Source organism: Anas platyrhynchos, chromosome 3 (assembly GCF_047663525.1).
Source record: "Anas platyrhynchos isolate ZD024472 breed Pekin duck chromosome 3, IASCAAS_PekinDuck_T2T, whole genome shotgun sequence".
Taxonomy (NCBI): domain Eukaryota; kingdom Metazoa; phylum Chordata; class Aves; order Anseriformes; family Anatidae; genus Anas; species Anas platyrhynchos.
In genome coordinates this window covers 86,446,278-86,466,044 of record NC_092589.1, presented here as the reverse complement: position 1 = coordinate 86,466,044, position 19,767 = coordinate 86,446,278, and positions in this window count along the sequence as shown.

Sequence of the window (19,767 nt, the reverse complement as noted above, 5' to 3'; positions counted from 1 at the left end):
GAACACCATGGCTTTGGTACTACTGCTGGTGCAGATGTGAGATAGATGCTGAGATGCTTCATATACACCTACAGAAGAAAGCTGAGAGATTTATAGTGATATGATCAGAATGAATAGACTTCTTCACATTGTCATTTTGGACTTGGACACCTCTTATCCATGTTTTGACTGTGAATTCACTGTCCTCTCTCTCCCTCTTTTTTTTTTCTTCCATGTGCATATCAATATTTGATTAGACTTTTATGGACAGTGTCCCACTGCAAGTCTAAAACCTAATATACATATATATACATATGTATTATATATATATATATGTATGTATATATTATTACTTTTTTGAGGAGATACAGCTTGCTTATTCTGCCTGTTTCTGGATTTTAATTCTATTTCTTCTTCTGGTCTCTTCTGGATATAACTGCACAGTTGTGAGCCTTCCCTCCGGATGGGCATGAGTCAGCTCCAAACCATAAACAGCGTAGCCATGGTTAGTAAGCCTGAGCTACTAAGCCTTTGCTGATAGCGTGGGCACAACAAGTCGCGTCGGCTTGGAGTACAACCAAAGCAAGCTCACATCTGCTTAAAAAACAACAACAACAATGACAACAAAAGTAAATATCATAACCTCTTCGTTCGGTTGTTGCTCTTCCCCCTGCCTGTCTCCTTCCCTCTCCCTTTCTCTTTCTCTCTCTGCCACCCACGCGCCCCCAGAGGAGCACTCACAGAAACCCCACCTATCTCAGCCCTCCACCCAGATAGTTCAGATTCCTGAGTGGGATCTCACAGGGCACACGTTTGTTTAGAGTGGTAACAAGTGGCTGTGTTTTGGTATAAAGTCGCTTGCATGGTTTCTTACAATTAATTTGAACAAAGAGCAGTTACGTTCATTGTTTCAACAAGGTTTAACTCAGCCTATTTTTTTTTCCTACTACAGCTGATTGAAACCAGAAAAGGGTAATGTGGATTAAAAAGCTTCAAGTTCCACATTTTTGTTTTGTTTTTCTTTGTTTTTATATCATGCATATGTCAAGAAACAGTTTGCTCTTTCCCTAAATTTTCTCTTCATCCATCTTTTCTTTCACTAACTAGGTATTAATTATGTTGTCCATCATCCTCTGCCATTTTACTGGCAGGAGCAGCAGGCTATCACAAGTCAGTGGAAACTCAGTGTTCATTAAGGTTAGACTGTGTATTTCCTGGGTATCTCCTTTGTCCTTTTTTTTTTTTTCCCCTCCCTAAGATGATCACTTGCAAGAGTGAGACCAACACTTCATTTCACAGCAGGAAGCCCTCCATGTTAGACAGCAAGCCTACATAAGCTGCATCTTGGCTGTTATCTTCTTGATGCTAGGGATTTAGTGTTTCCAAGATTTGGGGATTTTTACCAGTAGGTTTTGAAAAACATCAACAATCTTAGTCACCAACACACTTGCAGAAGGACTGCATTCTCAAAGCAATGCTTTTTGACAGAACAACCAGGGAAAATGCTGAGAAGGAAAAGCATCACCGCAGAACACATCTTTTTCTCTTTTTTAAAAGGTATAATCCTTACGGAAGATTGCTGATAGGTGAACATTAGAGCTGCTCTCTCTTCTAGCTTGAAAGCTTGTTTCTCAGGGACAGCTCTCTTTTGATAAATTAAAGAAAACCAGGTTTCCTGGGATCCCATTGCCCCCATTTCTCTTTCTCCACAGGAGAAACTGGTATCAGAGGAAGGAAGCTTACTTAATCTTCTGAATCCTTCCTCTGTGTGTGTGTGTGACAAAACCCAAACATACCAGGTACAGACCCCAGCACTTTCTTTTCTCATATTCTCTACATTTCAAGCAAGTATCAGGACACTAGATGAATAGCTTAGGGATATGGTTTAGTGGGGACTGTTAGTGTTAGGTTAGAGGTTGGACTCGATGATCTTGAGGTCTCTTCCAACCTAGAAATTCTGTGATTCTGTGATTCTGTGATTCTGTGTAATATGGTTCTTCCCTGATCACTTTTCTGCTACCTGTTGGATGTCACAGGCTCTACAGCTTCATCTACATGCTGTATAACTTGGTTAAACATGGGAGAAATATTTATATTGGTGTTCTAGTTGGAAGACACTTACATAGCTCCTACTATTACGGCATCCTCATGAGGTATAATATACATATCTTCCATAAATCTGTTGCAGTAAGATTTGCACTGGTATTCCCATTTTACAGAGAGGAAACAGACAAATAACGTGTAAATGACTTGCCCAACACTACATATATACAAGGTCAGACAAAATCACATTTGTTCCCTGACAGAACAAGGCTTGGTTTGTTTCATAAGCCAAAACAGTGCCTTAATTTGTTTAACAAGACCAAAATAGTGCCTTAACCCTTTCATCTCTAGATTAGCACCTTATTACGGTGGAATTAAGTATCATATGGTACCTAAAACAAGTACAGATTTCTCATGTCTGCCAAGTATATATAGAAACTTCACAGTATTTGGGCTAAATGGGACAGTCAAGGATAGCAGATGGAGTGCAGAGCTCCTCACTGTCAAAACAAGTTTGGGGCTTGGAAAGGTCACTCAGAAAAACCATCAAGTCCCACCTGATCTTCTCTGCTAGAGAAGGTGAGAATTCCATTCCTGTGCTTCCTACCAGTTAATTTCCCATTCCAGCTCAACATCCTAAACCGTCACAGTCTGCACTCCAGGGCTATGTTTGTGGTAATGGGGAGAGGAGGGAGAATCCAATTAATTATGTCCTACCTCGCATTCAGCTTTCAGAAAGCAATTATTAGACAAAACTGGTTGAGGCCCTTATTTGATTTAGGGGACTTGTGTGTCTTGGCATTCATCATGATTTACTGATGTTGATAAATTGCTCTTCCCTGTCATGGCTCTAAATAGATATATCAGGTTTGTCCCAGGCTCCTTGCTGAGCCTTGATCTAAATGATCTTTCATCTAGGAGTATGGAGCAGTGGTTCTTTTATCTGGAACTGTGATATGGAGGTCAGAAGTAATGAAACTGGCATTTGTCTAATTACAAATTCCATTATTGTTTTCCATTTCTATTATTTTCAAGCAGCTGGGGGTAGATCCACGTGAATCTGCTTTAGTAAAGCTCTCTTGAACTAGCATAGTAAGATAAATTAAAAGTAGTGTGAGCCAAGTTTCTCTTAAGATATCTTTACACGCAATATCTAAGCAAGCCCAAGCTGCAATCTGCAGACGTGCTGTTGCTAATGAATGGGGCAGTCTGCATGTAACTGCTTGGAGTACACCATCAACAGACTGTACGAAGTTTGCTTTAGTTAAATTTCAAGATAATTGATGGGATGCCCAGAGCCCTGGAGCACTTCTGTATTTCAAACCAAAAGAAAACCACATAAAGAGAAAATAAAACCATAAAATCCTGTCTTTGTCCCTCCTCTCTGCCTCCCATGGTACTAACCAGGAGCCATGTCAAGTACTGAAACTTGTTTTTTAAGACTAGTTCTTGAGATCATAGCCGCGATGGACAGGATTCTGCTTCTCCTCACACAAGACAGTTTCTTTTTCCTCCTAAATTCTCATTTCTCGTGAGTCACTGTGTTACTTGACAGCTGAATTTAGTGTGTCTGACTGTCAAGTTCCCTAGCTGCTAATGTTCAAAGATCACTTACTGACAAATACCGTGTAACATCCATAGCAGAATCGCTGCACTTTCATGTTAAATAACTTCTGAGTGTTTTTTTTTGTTAATGCCAGGTAGTTCAAGCTAGATGGTTTTTTTTTTGTTTGTTTGTTTTTGTTTTTTTGATATAACCAAATGTAAAATCTAACCTGTTCTGACCAGCTCCGTCCCTTGTTAATGTTTAAAAATGTGCCACTTTTACACCAAAAGCTGCAGTAAGGGACATTTATGAACTGCCAAATTCCAGAGAATGACCTCATACAACTGCGCTTGTAGCCCAACTGTCTTCTTTATCGGGAGGGTTTTAAAAGCTCAGAGCAATCGTCGGTTTGTTCCTTACTGATGAAAAAAAAAAAAAAGGCTGGTTTTCCACAAATAGTACTTGCTATTCATTGTTTCTATCTAACAGTTTCAGAAGTTTGCTGTCTGACCAGTAAGTGGACCAGATGTGAGGAATTATCCATCACAGATGAAAAACAGAGAGCAGTTGCACTTTTCATACTTTTGAAAAATCCAGACAGTTTTGGTAAAAAAAATAAAAAATTTTAAAAAAATCAGTAAGCATTTGAAAATTGCAAATGTAAATATGTCTACAAATGGTGCTGAAATAGTCACAGGGACAAGAAGAGCTTAAACTGATGAGATGTGATTATGTGGCAGATGCAATGACTGCACAGCTCTGTAGTCTCTGAGCAGCTTTCCTGAAGCAGAACTTCGTGTTGCTGAAATGGAAGTGGTCCTTACTCCCACTGTCACTTCACGCCACCTTCTCGGGGAAATTCAGCTGCACCCCACCAGATTATGGCCTCAGCCAAGCCTGTGGAAATAGGGTAATATTCTGGAGCCGAGCGTCCGTATATCACCTTAAACTTTCTTATGTCAAAATGTCAGAATGTACTAGATACTTTTATAGTGCTCAGCTTCGGTATTATTGTTCTTTTATATGTCAAACTGAAGATATAACATATCATAAAGTCATCTAGATGTCAAGGCATTTCATTACTATTTGATAGCCAGCACAGTTTGCTCTGCTCTCCTGTAGCTTTACAGTAAAAGTTGATATATTTCTTTATAAAGCACTTATTCCTTTACATCTCTGATTACCGTAATACCAGACTGTATGTTCAAAGAAAAGTTGCGTTGGGCCTAGCAATTTAAATAACCAAACAAAAATAAATACCTAATTGAATTATTTGTTGTTAGAATAATATTTTCAATAGCATTTTTTTTTTGTATGGACAATTAGAGGAAAAAGCATTCCTGGCTCAAAGGAAGAGGTGATAAATTTCTAATCTTTTGTTGCCTACTTAACTAAGAATACAGGAAAGCAAGGTTTATCAGAAAAAAATGCACTGTGAAGAAAGGAAATGTTTGCTTTTTTATGGCCACACAAATTTAAGTGAACCATACAGCTTTAGACAAATATATGTTTGTTGGCACATCATTTTGCAGTGCGTGATGACTGAGCAGTTATCCTTAGTAGATAACCTTGTATGAACAGACACCAGCTTATGTGCACCATCTCGTGTAGAGGACTCCAGAAACTGTAGTATTCCATACAAAACCTAACATATAATTTAAGGCAGGTATTCACACACTTTTTGAACTTTTTGAACTATCATTGTCTTTTGCACTTAATATACAAACCTATTGAGGGATAATACTATTCACTACCAAGTGAATCTCACTGCAGTTAATTAACAGTGAACTAAAAATCTAAGTAACATAGATTATCTTGACTAAGAGCATGCTACATGTATCTCATCAAAGGTCCCACTAATCCAATACCCTGTCTCCAGCAGAGGTAGCACAGGGAATCCACAAGCTCAGTAGCACTGGGGCAGGTGCAAGTTGCAGCAGTTCATTTCAGAAACCACTAATTAAAGCCCTGCTGGAGTTTGATTCATCTCTTTTAGCAGCAGCTATTTACAGTGTAGATGCCTACATCCGAGCTAACTGTCTAGCCTCCCTATCAAAATTAGTCACTCAACTAGAATTATTCATTTCTGATTTGCAGCCTTAAAATGTCTGTTTCTTTCCAGGGTCTGGAAGAGGAACCTGCAGTGACTATCTCAGACATAGACATTTACATGACTCCTTCCACGGGACCTTTGTGCTTGCCTACCTTATGTTTGAAGACACTCAGATGTCTATACATGCAGATAGGACAGGAAAGCCAGCGGCACTGCATTCATCTTATCTGCAAACAAATGCCAGGGAGACGCCTCAGGTAAGACAATTTCATTCAAACTCATTCATCTGGACTTACAAACCACAGCCAAAGCTAACAGAGCTCCTACTGTTTTAGACAGAGAATTCACCAAGGAGCTCATTGATGTCTGGCAGAGAATGGTGATGAAATAGAAGGATTAACAAAAGTGATCTGTACCAACAGTGAGGATTTCAAAACGATAAACTTTGATAAGCTGGGAAGACTATGCAATGGACTGAAGAGCTTAGGGAAAGGAACACTTGAGCTGGATTTTTCTGAAATCAAAAAAGTGCAAAAAATTAGTACAGAGTTTCCATCCAGAACTGTTAAGAAAAGGTTGAGAAGGAAGATGGACAATTAACCATCCCAGAAGGATAGCAGAAATAAGTAGACACATTTAGGGAAAGAGAACAAGGGACTGAAGAATTTCTTGGAGGGCAAGAAGAGTAGAGCTCAAAAAAAAAAGGGGGGCGGGAGATAAAGGAGGAGAAGAAAAGGGGGGGCATCTTGAGTATTACAGCTGAGCTTATTTTATATTTTATTTTATTTTATTTTATTTTATTTTATTTTATTTTATTTTATTTTATTTTATTTTATTTTATTTTATTTTATTTTATTTTATTTTATTTCCAGTATGTCCAGGATAAATGGAACAGTATTTGTTCTGTGTTTGCCAAAGGTGTATTATACCATAACAAAATGATTTTTTTAAGACAAAATTATTTTCTCCATGCTATCTTTCCCTAGAAATACAATACCTTTAATCAGCTTGGACTTTGCTTATTTACTTTCTATACCACATACAGGATCATCAGTTTAAGAAGAGGATGTGTATAGGAACTGAAAAGAGGATAGTTAGAAGGCAGATGATAGGAGTTTATGCTAAAAAGACAGTCATAATGCTAGAGGGAAGTATGCAGCAGAATTCCTCCAGGAGCAGTTTTGGTCTGTCTTGATCTCTAATTTAATATTTTCATGTAGTATATATTGCCATGGGAAAATGTGTGTCTCCTAATGAAAACTGATGATGATGAGAAGTTGAGAGGCAGCATCAACATACAAAAGATTTGAATATTGAGGGTATAAAAGAGGATCAGAAGGCATAAAGGAGGATCGGAGAAGCATTTGAGGATGAAGTTACATTTAACAACGCCAAGTACAAAGCAACAAACTTTGGAACAAAGAACAGGAGCCTCTGCCATTACTTAGGTTGTCATCAGATGACCACGGGAGGACTACATAGTACCAAGATGATATGATTGTGAAAGAGGCAAATGTGATTCCAGAATGTGTCTGAATCCATCCCTAGACTCTCGTTTGAATGGGTCACTGTTCTCTGGTTTGGTTCTGGTGATCATTTGTCCCAGGGACTGTTAACACACAAAGATAACTTGTAGTTGTCGGGTGTCATTTCCTCAGGACTTCACACTCCTCCAACGCCAGCCCAGAAGGCTTAAGGCATCCTTAAACTCCACCCTGCTGATGCCAGGCCCCGTAGTAAGCAATGCATTCTTTACCATCATCCTATAACACCGTTATTATTATGCCTTAGACCCACAGGGTCTCTGCACAGTCCCCAGGGAGTCCCAAGCCAAGTACTATGCAGAGTGTGTAGGAAGGTGAGTGCTCGAGGAGGTTTCATTCTGAACAATGTAGATGCTGGCTTCTCACCCCAGAGGGTCTGAAGGACATCTGGGAGGATGTCTTCAGAGACAGACAGACACAAACTGCCTGTGGACATCCAGGAACAGCATCCACTACCTTGCTGCAGGCTAGACAGGTTTTCTGGCTGTCACTGGAACACACAAATTCCTTTCTTGATCTCTGTGACGCCAGCTTTCAAACCAGCTCTTGTAGCTACCATGATTCATTTTTCCTTTGATTATTCTAGGAAAGCTGGACAGCAGTTAAAATGCTGACTTTATGATTCATTGCCCCTGAGGAATGTCTTGCAATTAGCCAGTTACTTTGATATCATCCTTACCTCAAAAGAAGGAGAAATAAAGTGCAAATAACTGTATTAATTCCAAATGTAAAACAGAAATGAAAAAAAAAAAAAAAAGAAGAAGAAAGGAAAAAAGAAACTGCTTAATCTGCTGGCACCAAGATCAAAATCTAAAAAATAAAAATAAAAAAACTCTCTCCTCTACAGTCAGTGTTTTGTAGACATTCTGGTACCTCTACTCTGGTAAACCACAGTGACCTTTAACACTAAACCCCGTGGAATACAATAGGATCTAGAAGAGAGTCAGTGCAGAGTGATTGTGGCTGATTTCTCTAGAGCCCTAAGCAGTGGGGACCTGAGCTGCCCTCTGGCCTCAGGGCCAGGAACTGGCTCCTCACCACCCTTAGCAGCACAGATGGACCCCTCTCTTCACCGACGCTGCCTCCTGCTCTGCCCCACTGTGAAAACCTCCTCCTAGTGTAACATCCTAACCCCTACAGACTGAGCTTCTATTTTATATCAACCTGTAAATGGGTGAATGTACCTCTTACAAACAGGTAAATGAGATTAGTATGCCACGTTCATTATAGATTCTCAATTGGCACAAGAAAAGATGATAATCTACCACCTTGGATGAGTTTGAGGTTCTTCTTTTTTTTTTTTTTAATGGAAGGAGACCAAAAGCTCTAGCTTGGGTAGCTTAGCAAAATGAGAATTGAGGTGAACAGAACTGCAGGATAATGCAGGTTGAAAGGGACCTCTGGAGGTCATTTGTTTGAAAGTCTTCAAAGGCAGAGCTAAATTCAAAGGTAGGTGAGGTTGCTCAGGTTTTTGCCCAGTGAAATTTAGATTATTTTAGGCCCTGAGATTCCAGAGCCTCTCTGGCCAACCTGGTTCAGTGCCTGGTCATCCTCCTGGGATTTTTTATTTCTTCTTGAATCTGTTTGGAATTTCTTTGCAGCAATTTGTGTGTGTTACCTCTCAGCATTTTTTTCTGACCACTTTGAAGACGCTGACTCTATTATCTTCTCTATAAGCCCCCGCTAGTCACCTAAACCTTTCCTGGCTTAATGAACCCACATCTCTCAGTCTGTCCTCATACACCCCGTGCTCCAGCTCCCTGACCATCCTCGTGGCCCTTGGCTAGGCTCAGTGCTGTGTGTCAATGCCTTTTTTTTTTTTTAAGTCAGAGGCCTAAAAGCAGGCACAGTATCTCAGATGATGTTTTGCAAATGCCAAAGAGAGAGGAGGAGCCATTTCCTTTGACCTAGTCGTGACACCCTTTAAGTTTATCTTTCTCTGTAAGTTTTTGAGGATAACAAACACAAGGAAAGAGAAAATCTGCTTAAGAAAAAGGCAGAAGAATAAATGATTCTAAACTGGTCGTGAATAAATGTGTTATAGAAGTTAGAAGAGGCATCTGATAAAGAGTGTCCTGCTACTTAGAACCAGATGTCTGGTAGGAATAGTGAGGTAAGAAACTTAACTAGTTTTACATTTAAGTATGATGGATGTATAAAGCAAAGCAACTGATGTGATTTATTCTTTCAGCATTGGATTTGGAGATACAGGAGGTCCCCTTCTCTCCTCTGTTCTGATTTCTTTAGAATTGGTTTTATTTTTTGTTTGTTTGTTTGGTTGGTTGGTTGGTTTTGTTTTGTTTTGGCTAGGGTAAAATTTTCCAATCCTATTTCAACAAGTTCATGTTCACAGTGACCAGTGGTCCAATGTCCAGTGGTGACACTGTGAGCAGGAGTGGTCTGAAAATTTAGGGAAGCCTTGTGAAATCATTATTTGGAACAAGAATCAGTTATTTTAGCTGTAATTAATTCTAGCCAAACACTTGTAAAAGTCTCTCAAATTGTGGCATTTAAAGATCCTTTTTTTTTTTTTTCCTGGCTTCTAAGACTCTTGAGTGCATTCAGGTCATGCTTTCAAGAATTTTCTGTACAAACACAATTATAAGAAATGTACATAAAAAAGGAGAAGGGAAGGGAAGGGAAGGGAAGGGAAGGGAAGGGAAGGGAAGGGAAGGGAAGGGAAGGGAAGGGAAGGGAAGGGAAGGGAAGGGAAGGGAAGGGAAGGGAAGGGAAGGGAAGGGAAGGGAAGGGAAGGGAAGGGAAGGGAAGGGAAGGGAAGGGAAGGGAAGGGAAGGGAAGGGAAGGGAAGGGAAGGGAAGGGAAGGGAAGGGAAGGGAAGGGAAGGGAAGGGAATTCTCCAAAATTGCAGCAGTGCTAACTGTGTTCTCTTGACTTTAGTGACCAGATCACAGACACTTTACTATTGTTTACAAATAATTTATTTTTGGACTAACAGCATCAGTGCTAATGGTTTTGGGTTAGCAGATATAATCACGTCTCCCCTCCATGCCTAAGCTAATCAGCTGGAAATGAACCTTGGTGGGCAGGTTCTCTGAGGTGATCAGAGTAATGGACCCCTGTGTCTGAAATCAGCAGCACAGATTTCAGGAGCATTTTTCATGCATATAATATTCTACTCAAATGGATCAGAGTGTACAGTTAGGACACATGATTTTTAGGGACTCAGACATTGTCAGTAGGGAAAAAGCATTTCTCTTTTCAAACAAAAAGAATTCTGCTGGCAAGTTCTGAATAGAGCCCATTAAACCACCATGTTTACATCTGTTAATGACTTTCCTGCTTCTTTTGACTCCCACAGTGAATTCATTTCTTCCCAGAGAAAAAATGGACAATATTATTTTCCAGTGGATACTTGCTTTACAACGGGAAGAGAAAGATTAATCACACAACAGAACCTCATTAGGTGAACACCTGATTTCCAAACTTCTCCTTCTAATGAACTACCAATATCTTCCACTTTTGTATTGATTTGCAATTAGCTGCAAGTCCTTGCTGTCACCCAGCTGATTCAGACAACCAGGTTTTCATTAGAAGGCAGGTGCACAGCAGCGATGCTCAGGCAGTCTATAATGCCATTCTTTGCAGAGCCACACTAACAAAAGAAGCATGAACTTGCACTTCCAGTGTTATATCTCTGTTATACTTTGTGTACTCTCATGTTATATTGCATTAACTGATTCGGGAAAGTTAAAGAAAAAAAATCACAACCTATGAACAGAGTTGTTATCAAATAAATATTTAGAGTTATTTGGAAAGACAAGATGAACTCCCAAAATACAATTATATTTTCATAGCATGTTTAGCTTAAAGAGTAATTTGGGTTCAGTGGGATCTTGATTTATTCCTGAATTGTTTGTTCATCATTTGATATTAGATTGCCTAATGATACATAATTGTCTGCTCTTTTCAAAATGTGAGGTTACAGTTCAGTATGTACTGAATGAAAAGGCTCTGTCAGGTGCATGTTCTCTCGTCACCAGCAAAAAAAAAAAGAGAGAAATTATCAACACAGGTAATCATGCCAGGCAGTAAGACGTGAATTGTCTTAGTGGAATCACAGAATGGTTTGGGTTGGGCAGGACATTAAAGCCCACCCAGTCCCACCCCCCTGCCATGGGCAGGGACACCTCCCACCAGCCCAGGCTGCCCAAAGCCCCATCCAGCCTGGCCTTGAACACCTCCAGGGATGGGGCATCCACAGCTTCTCTGGGCAGCCCGTGCCAGGGCCTCACTGCCCTCATTGTGAAAAATGTCTTCCTAATATCTAATCTATATCTCCCCTCTCTCAGTTTAAAGCCATCACCCCTTGTCCTATCACTACTCCCTCACAAGGAGTCCCTCCCCAGCTTTCCTGCAGCCCCCTTTAGGCACTGGCAGGCCTCTGTAAGGTCTCCCCAGGGCCTGCTCTTCTCCAGGCTGAACTGCCCCTGTCATCTCAGACTGTCCTTGTAGGAGAGGTGCTCCAGCTTTATGATAATTTCTGTTTTGTGACCCATCCCTGTGTTCTTGGAAGCAATGCCTTTTTCCAGCAACTGTACCTGCATTTCAAAGTACAATTATTCTTCTACTCACTGTTTTCATTCAAGTTCCAGTTGCAGGCTGCTTGCTCGTCACTGTTTTGTATTCTTGACTTCTTGTCTTAGCAAATTTCTAAGATGAGGCAGGAAATAGAAACACAGCATTTGAATTCATCAATGACTGAAGCAAGCTACTAGACACTCATTAATTATAATAATTAAGGAAACCATTAAGGAAACACTTTAAAGACTCTCGTCTTTTTAAATAGTGTACTACAGACCCACTGGCAAATATAGGCAGATTGTTGGAGAGGCCCCTGTCCTCTCTTCTCCATGTGCATGCATTTCAGCTGTAAACCTACTTCAGGCTCCATCCAGATTTTCACTCACTCAAATTGTCCTTTATTTATTTTACAGAGAACCAAAAAAAAAAAAAAAAGAGGAGCTGTATTCCTGATTTGCTGAGGAGCCCCAGCCACCCAGGCATGCCCTGGACATCACACACCCCTCTCTGCAGCACCGCTGAGGTTTCGGAAGCATTTCGGAGTGATGGAGGATGTTCACCCACTCATTTTCAAAATGCTTTTGGGAATAATGTGCTCCATTTCACAGGGCTTTCCTGCTGAATGAAGCTTGAAGGAAATAATGTCAGCTCGTGCTCTTTGTCTTTGTTAGCAATCCTGTGTTTTCGCTTATCATTAGCTGTGTACAAAGCTTGATACTGAGGATGACTATATGCTGATTTTCCAGACTGACAAGCAGAAAATTGGCCAAATATATATTACTAAGCACATGTGAGACAGTGCTAAGCACTAGTAGTTTAAAAGATTGTAAAGACAAAGTGGCACATCCATCTTCAAGCGCTGGACTTCTGAAAGATGATCTGTTGCTGAGGAGGCTGACTAGCACTCATCGTCCCCCTTAACGAAGCAACACTGCACCGTCATGCCTAGCTGACAGCCCCGGCAGGCAGAGCATGGGTGGGGAAAAAGTCTCACAGCCATAGGCAAAGTCCAGCCTCTTTATCAGTGCCTGCCCCTGGCGCCCCTCCAGCAGCACCAGATCTCTCTGTGTCTCCATTGCGCCTGGGAGGAGAGGAAAGGAGGTGGTAATGGAGTGGGAAATGGGACAAAATAGAGGGTGGAAGGCTTAAGATCTTCAGTCCTTCCCTTTCCAGAGGCTATGTATACTGCAGACATTGGGACTAGGGAAATTCGCTGGCCAACGGGTTGATAGCCAGATCCTAAAGGCACAGGGCTAGGTGCACTGCTGGCATGACCCATTTTTAAGATCACACCTAGACAGCCAGCAGCAACAGAGGAACCTGAAGCCACATCCCAAGCTTGCAAAGTACTGGCACGAGATAGAAAGTCAGCAGCAGTTTTCAGGATACACCTCACACCATGTTGTAAGCATTGCCTGTTGAAGACCAGGAGCCGGAATACAGCTTGGGAACATGCCCGTGGGGATCGTCCCTGCTCTCATTAGGCTGAGGAGACAAGTCTCTGTGCTTGATGTCTTAACAAGCAGCCACAAAGGATTATATTTACAAATGCTGCGAAGAGGAGCTACAGCCGAGTCCTTGTCAGTCCCGACGTGGAGAACGTCCTTCCTGAATGCTTCCCTTGGCCACAAGAAAACTGAGTTAATAGCACACTTTAACACTATCCAGCTTGCTTAGAAGGTTGCTTTGAAACAGTTCTGATTTACAGCAAGTAATCATCTAGCTAATTAATATTTTTTTGATTGAAGAGAATGAGCATAATCTAGTTATAGCAACTTTAGAAAGTGTGACCAGTTGTTACACTACAGCCAAGCAGGATGACCTGGCTAATTGCAGCTCTGACAGCCTGGTGTCAGTCCTGGGCAAATTAATGGAATGACTGATGCAGGACTTGATTAATCAATCTAAAAGAGGGGAGTGTAATTCATAACAGCTAACGGGGGTTTACTGAAAATAGATTGAATTGTACTATGTTGATTTTTTTAAGATGAGGTTACGTGTTTAAAGATAATAGAATAAATAAATAAATAAATGACAACACAACATTTTTACTGAGAAATTGTGGAGATTGAAGGTCCATATAACATGTGACGGATGAAGGACAAACTGTTAAACTGATGGTGTCCAAACTCAGTTCAAATTGTGGAATCAAATCTAACCCGGTGCTTGCAATGGGTGCCGCAGGGTTCGGCTGGGGGCCCTGGCTTGCAGCCAGGTTCTGGTTCAAACGATGCTCGAAAATAACACAAAAAGGTGTGAAAGCAGCAAATACAAAGTGACTAAGGTAGACAGACATGGGCTGCTCTTCACAAGGGTTGAGCATGCCCTTCAGGATGGCCTGAGGGGAACTGTACATCTGTGGGACAAAGCGAGCAGGCCAGGCTTGAGGATGGGTGAATCCGTCCTGTCAGACAGCGGCTGGGACCAGGAGTGGTGGAGGGGAGGTGGCAAAGACCTGGCGATGAAATCTGACTGTGGGACTGCGGCCACTGGGCCATGGTAGCACTTGGTGTATGCTGGAGGGAGAGCTGGGCAGTGGGACCGGGCCCTGGCGTGATGGCAGCTGGAATATAAATCATCTCCATCTCCTGTTCTCAGACCCACAGAATCACTAAGGTTGGAAAAGACTTACAAGATGGTCCAACCATCCTCCTACCACCAACATCACCCACTAAGCCATGTCCCTAAGCACCACACACAACCTTTCCTTGAACACCCCCAGGGACGGTGACTCTGCCACCTCCCTGGGCAACCTGTTCCCATGCCTGACTGCTCTTTCTGAGCAGAAATGTTTCCTCACTGCCAACCTAAACCTACCCTGACACAACTTGAGACCATTCCCTTTAGTTCACTAGTTACCTGTGAGAAGAGGCTGACCTCCAGCTCCCCACACCTTCCTTTCAGGTAGCTGTAGAGATCCATAAGGTCTCCCCGGAGCCTCCTCTTCCCCAGACTAATCAACCCCAGTGTCCTCAGCCGCTCCTCACAGGACTTGTGCTCCAGGCCCTTCACCAGCTTCGTAGCCCTTCACTTGTCAAGAAACAGTTTACAACATGCTCCCCCACTGTGGGATATATCTCATTTATCCTTCGCAGTCCCACCAGTGCTACAGTCTTTCTGGAGGAACATGGCACAGGTTCCCAGGAGAGGCAGGATGAAACATCTGCTAGAGGAGGCTGTCCCTCCACGGAGAGGAGGTAAAATCCAGAAACTGGCTTGGACTCAGCCCAGAGGGCTGAAATTGAATACCATGAATCCCGTCTGCTAACCAGCATTTCAGAGAGACCACAGATCCTTTTGAGTGTGAACGGTGATCAGACTAGCCACCACTGAAACTGATTAAACTTTCTTCCCAGGAAAGATAAAACGACAATACTTGCTAAAAAGGCTTGAAGTGGTTGTCTCTGTTCCACCCAGCTGCCTGTGATCCTTCAGACCAAAAGAACCAACAATAATGGAGCTGATGCACTTTGTGCCACAAACACCTGACACGAAGGGCAATACAACGGGCTACAGAAGCTACGATGCTGCAGCTTATTCCTGAGGGCTTGAGGGAGTTCAGCGGCAGAAACAGGTAAATTAGAACATTTTTAGAAATGCCTTACAGCCGTTTTGAATCAAGAAGCAGAACATTTGGGCAGCGTTCAGTGCAACAAATGGTGGTTATCATCAAAGCTGCATTTGGAAAAGACGAATTGCTGATACAACACAAAAAACTGTCTCATCTTGTTTATTGTTCTAACTGGCTAACTCTCAGCTAAATGTCAGGAAATGATTGATCTTTCATCACAGACGCGTTGTGAGCTTCACTTTATTGCATTGCGAGCAATTTTACAGCGGGGTACAGTTATTATCATTCACCAACTTAAACAGCAAATATTTCTGATGACATAAATTAGCTCTATGGTATGACTATTGCTTTTCCTCAGGTATACTGCAGATGCCTACACCTTATAGTAAAAACCATCTTTCTTGCAGGGTGAAATCCTGCCTCACTGAATCAATACTTTCTCTTCAGTGGAGGTGGCTTTTCATCCACTCTCTCCAGCATTTCTGAATAATTATGCCAAGCCCAGCAGTAATATTTGCACGTACTTGCAAGGTGGGACCTATGTGTTAGAGAAGCTGGAGGTTTCTCACAAGTGAATATTTGTATGGCATGCTCAGGGTTGTCAAAAAGCTAGCATTGGAATGCTTTTAAAACCATTTTAGGAGGAGTAGCTTGGTCTCATAAGAACACTTCCCAGTGTACCGAGAGGACATTTGAAATATTTAATTCCATTCCTTTCTGCTGAATATTCATTACCTTCAGAAGAAAGGTTCATAACTTCAGATTACTGCCATAATGTTATGACACCCATACCCTAGAATGACTGATAAAATGGTAAACTATAGTATACATATAGTGACAAATATTGTACAATCCTACTCATTTTTGCCTCAAACTTGACTGAGTTAATTCAGCCTCCGTGCAGAGACTATACTACAAATATACTGGTAAATGTTAAGTGACATACATCTCGGTGATGTCTTTGGAGCCAGCCTCCCACCATTCAAGGATCAGAAAAGTAATGGCTAACTTCAGAAAAATACAAACAGTAATTCAGTACATTGACCCACTTGTCCCACCAAGTGAAGCTGCAAGCAAATTGATAAGAGGGTCTAGTGATAAAAGTGATTGTTGGTGATACAAAATAACTATGGCGATCTCAAATCAAACCAGATGCGTACAGCTGAAAGTCCCCACCTCTCAGTGAGCAGAATGATGTTTTTCGGAAGGCCTTGAGAGTCCTTCAGGAAAACTGTATGTACATGAATAAAATTATCCTACACCACCTTCCTCAGATGAGTAACACAGCACTGAAGGGGACAGAGGATGGCAAAGACAAACTTTTGTTTGTTAAGGGGATAGCAAGATGCAGAGATAACAGGCCATGCAGCAGCAGCCAGGTTTGTAAATATTCCATAAATAATCGTATCAGTTTGTTGTCCTACACTCAGCTTAAAGGATGCTGAAGCATCTTAAATGTATGGGGGCAATGCTGTTAGAAAATTGTAAATGAGTCTGAATAGATTGTTCCTACAAATACCAGGAATGTCAATGCCACTTATGTGTAATAAAGCATATTACCAGCAATCACTCAAAGATGTGTATCATTTCGTAGCTTGGGAAAAGGTGAGGTTTTTTCCTTCAAAATAAAACAGCAACGAATACGTATAAAGCACAATGTACAAGTATTTTCCGTATTTAGCCCAGCTGGCAAAGAAATTATTATGGGAGGTTCACTTACACCGTGCACCTCCACGAAAATAGCTGATTGATAGAAACTTTTTGGTAGCACGGAAGTTAACTTCCTACAACCATTCCTCCATACTCCCATTCCTTAATGTAATTCACCACATTTAATGTAATTAATTTGGAAAGAAGGAAGAACAATTTTCCCAAAGGAATTTGCTGACTGACAGCTGCTTTACATAATCAGTGCAGACACAGCGGTGGTGGAGCATACTCCAGCTATTACCTCCTAATGGACATTTATTTTGCTCTCCTACTGTTTTCCGCAGCAAGATAGCTAGGGAGATTCAATTTGAATTCCTTCCCCTGTAAAATTAATTCTTTAGCTAAGCACGTGTGCTGCTTTGGGGCAATAATGAGCACCCAGTGCCTGGTCAGTCTGCAGCTCACCAAGGGATTCCCCAGAAATATCAGTGTCACAAAGCGTCTATCCCTTCCAAAACTCTGACTTCCCAATGAGAAAATTGTAGTATTTTAGATACCGTTAGGTTTGTGTGAAGTAATGAAAATGCAAGGATGGCAATCATGTAAGACGTACTGGAGCACTTCTCCTATGAGAAGAGGCTGAGGAAGCTGAGACTGTTCAGCCTGGAGAAAAGGAGGCTCAGGGGGGACCTCACCAATGTGCATAAATAGCTGAAGGAAGGGTGCAGAGAGGATGGAGCCAGGCTCTTTGCAGTGGTGCCCCGTGCCAGGACAAGAGGCAACGGGCAGAGACTGAAACACAGGAGGCTCACTCCAGACATCAGGAAGCACTTCTGTGCAGGTGATGGAAAACTCTCACACAGGTTTCCCAGATTGGTGCTGGAGTCTCCACCCTGGGAGACCTTCAAAAATCACCTGGGCATGGTCCTGGACAGCCTGCTCTGGGTGTCCCTGCTTGGGCAGGGGTTGGGGCAGGTGGGCTCCAGAGGGCCCTGCCAACCTCAGCCCTTCTGGGATTCTGTGAAAATGATTTGTGATTGCTCGATGAGGGCAACTATACCCATGCTAAGAATCATTAAAGCATTGGAGCCTATTTGGCTGAACACATGAAGTGAAATGGAAAAGCATTATAAAGAAAAAGCAAATCATTATTTGATACTTTTTTACAGTAAAGAGTTCTGAAGGAGGAGTGGGGAGTAGCAAATATGTAATAAATCCAGTATTTGATTCCTCCTGAATAATGTTTCCTTTATTTGTGGGAGGAAAATAATCACATCTTTCACTCCTGGCTCATTAAATACACAGGTGGGTTGTGAAATGTCTCTCTAATTTTCCATTTTCATTCCATAAATGAAAAATTCTGCATTTTTCTAATCTAATTTTGTAGAGAAGCATAAACATGGTAGGAGTGCCCTTCCTTTCCTCTCCCTCCCATTCCCCCATGTTCAACAGTAGGTAGTGCTCCCAGGGTAAAAATGTGCAATGTCTAATATGCAAATTAAAGATTGTTTTTCTGAGGAAGGAGAGATCCTTTGGGTTTTTAATGTGGTAACCAAAGAGTATTTAAAGAAGAAAATCTCTGAAGAGATAATGCCTGGTACTAACTGATTTTTAAATTCTGTGCAACTACATGATCATTCAAAAAATACGGAAAATACACATTTTTTCAGTCTTTTTTTTTTCCTTGCAAATATTCATCCAACAAATCGTTCATTCAACTCATACCCTGATTGTGGAATTACAATACATGTGCTTTATTGCCCAGATTTCACTCGTATTTGCTGAGAATGTAAGTAGCAATTCCAAATTACTTATAAGGTCTCTTCAGTTGTTAAATGTGTTTAATCTGCTTTATTAGAAACTATGCTCTTTACATATTCTTTCAAAATTAGATCCTAGATTTGTAGCACATGCCAGGGGGTTCTTAAAAGTCCTAAAATCTTTCCAAAACTGTAAATAGCATTAGAAGCTAACATTTTCTGTTGGTTTTCTTTGCACTATTCATACAATATCTGTTTGCTTTTGAGTTTTGTGCTACAGATACAGTCTCACACATTCTTTATACAACGAGAGAGGTCGCATGAGGGACATAACTGAGTGCACTCAAATTCCATCCACAAAGTCATTAGCAGAGCATCATACAAATGCTTAATGAAATATAGAACTAAAGTGGCAACTGCAGTTGAACACAAACCACGAAAATCAAGCATTCCAGGTAGCTTTCAAAGAGGAGGGCGTAGGGTTTTTCTTAGACTTTCTTTGCCTGTTTACATTTCTGTAGGATTTCTGCAATATTTGCATAATATATTATTTGTTTATACACAATCTGACAAATCTGGCAATTTGCAAACAGTATATTTTGTTAATTATAGTAGGTGCATTGCCTATTTATGTATTTGAGCAGCTTGAGCTAAATTGAGGGAATAAAACCAATGAGGCAGGAAAGTCCAATTAAAAGTACATTAATCAAATGCCCCCCAAATGCCTTTCCTTTCTAACACATATTGTTGCACTTTATGTAGAGTGCCTGTTTGATGTCAATCGTCCTTCTGCATCTGATGCTGTATCTTACTCAATGTGCAGTAATAAATGTAATTGCCAAGTGCCTGGTCTTGGATGCTTCATTTCATATTTTATAGATTTTATAGTTCATTTAAATTTTAAGCCATTCTTCTTTTTAAGATTAATTATAGCCCAGAAATAAAGAAAAATGAGCAAATGACTACCATGTTAAGAAATGACTGTATAAAACATCCTTTTTTTAGTCTACTGTTTTTTGCTGTAGTCTATCTTCTGCTCTGCACTAGAATAAGCAGATGCTGTTGGTTTTCATATAAAA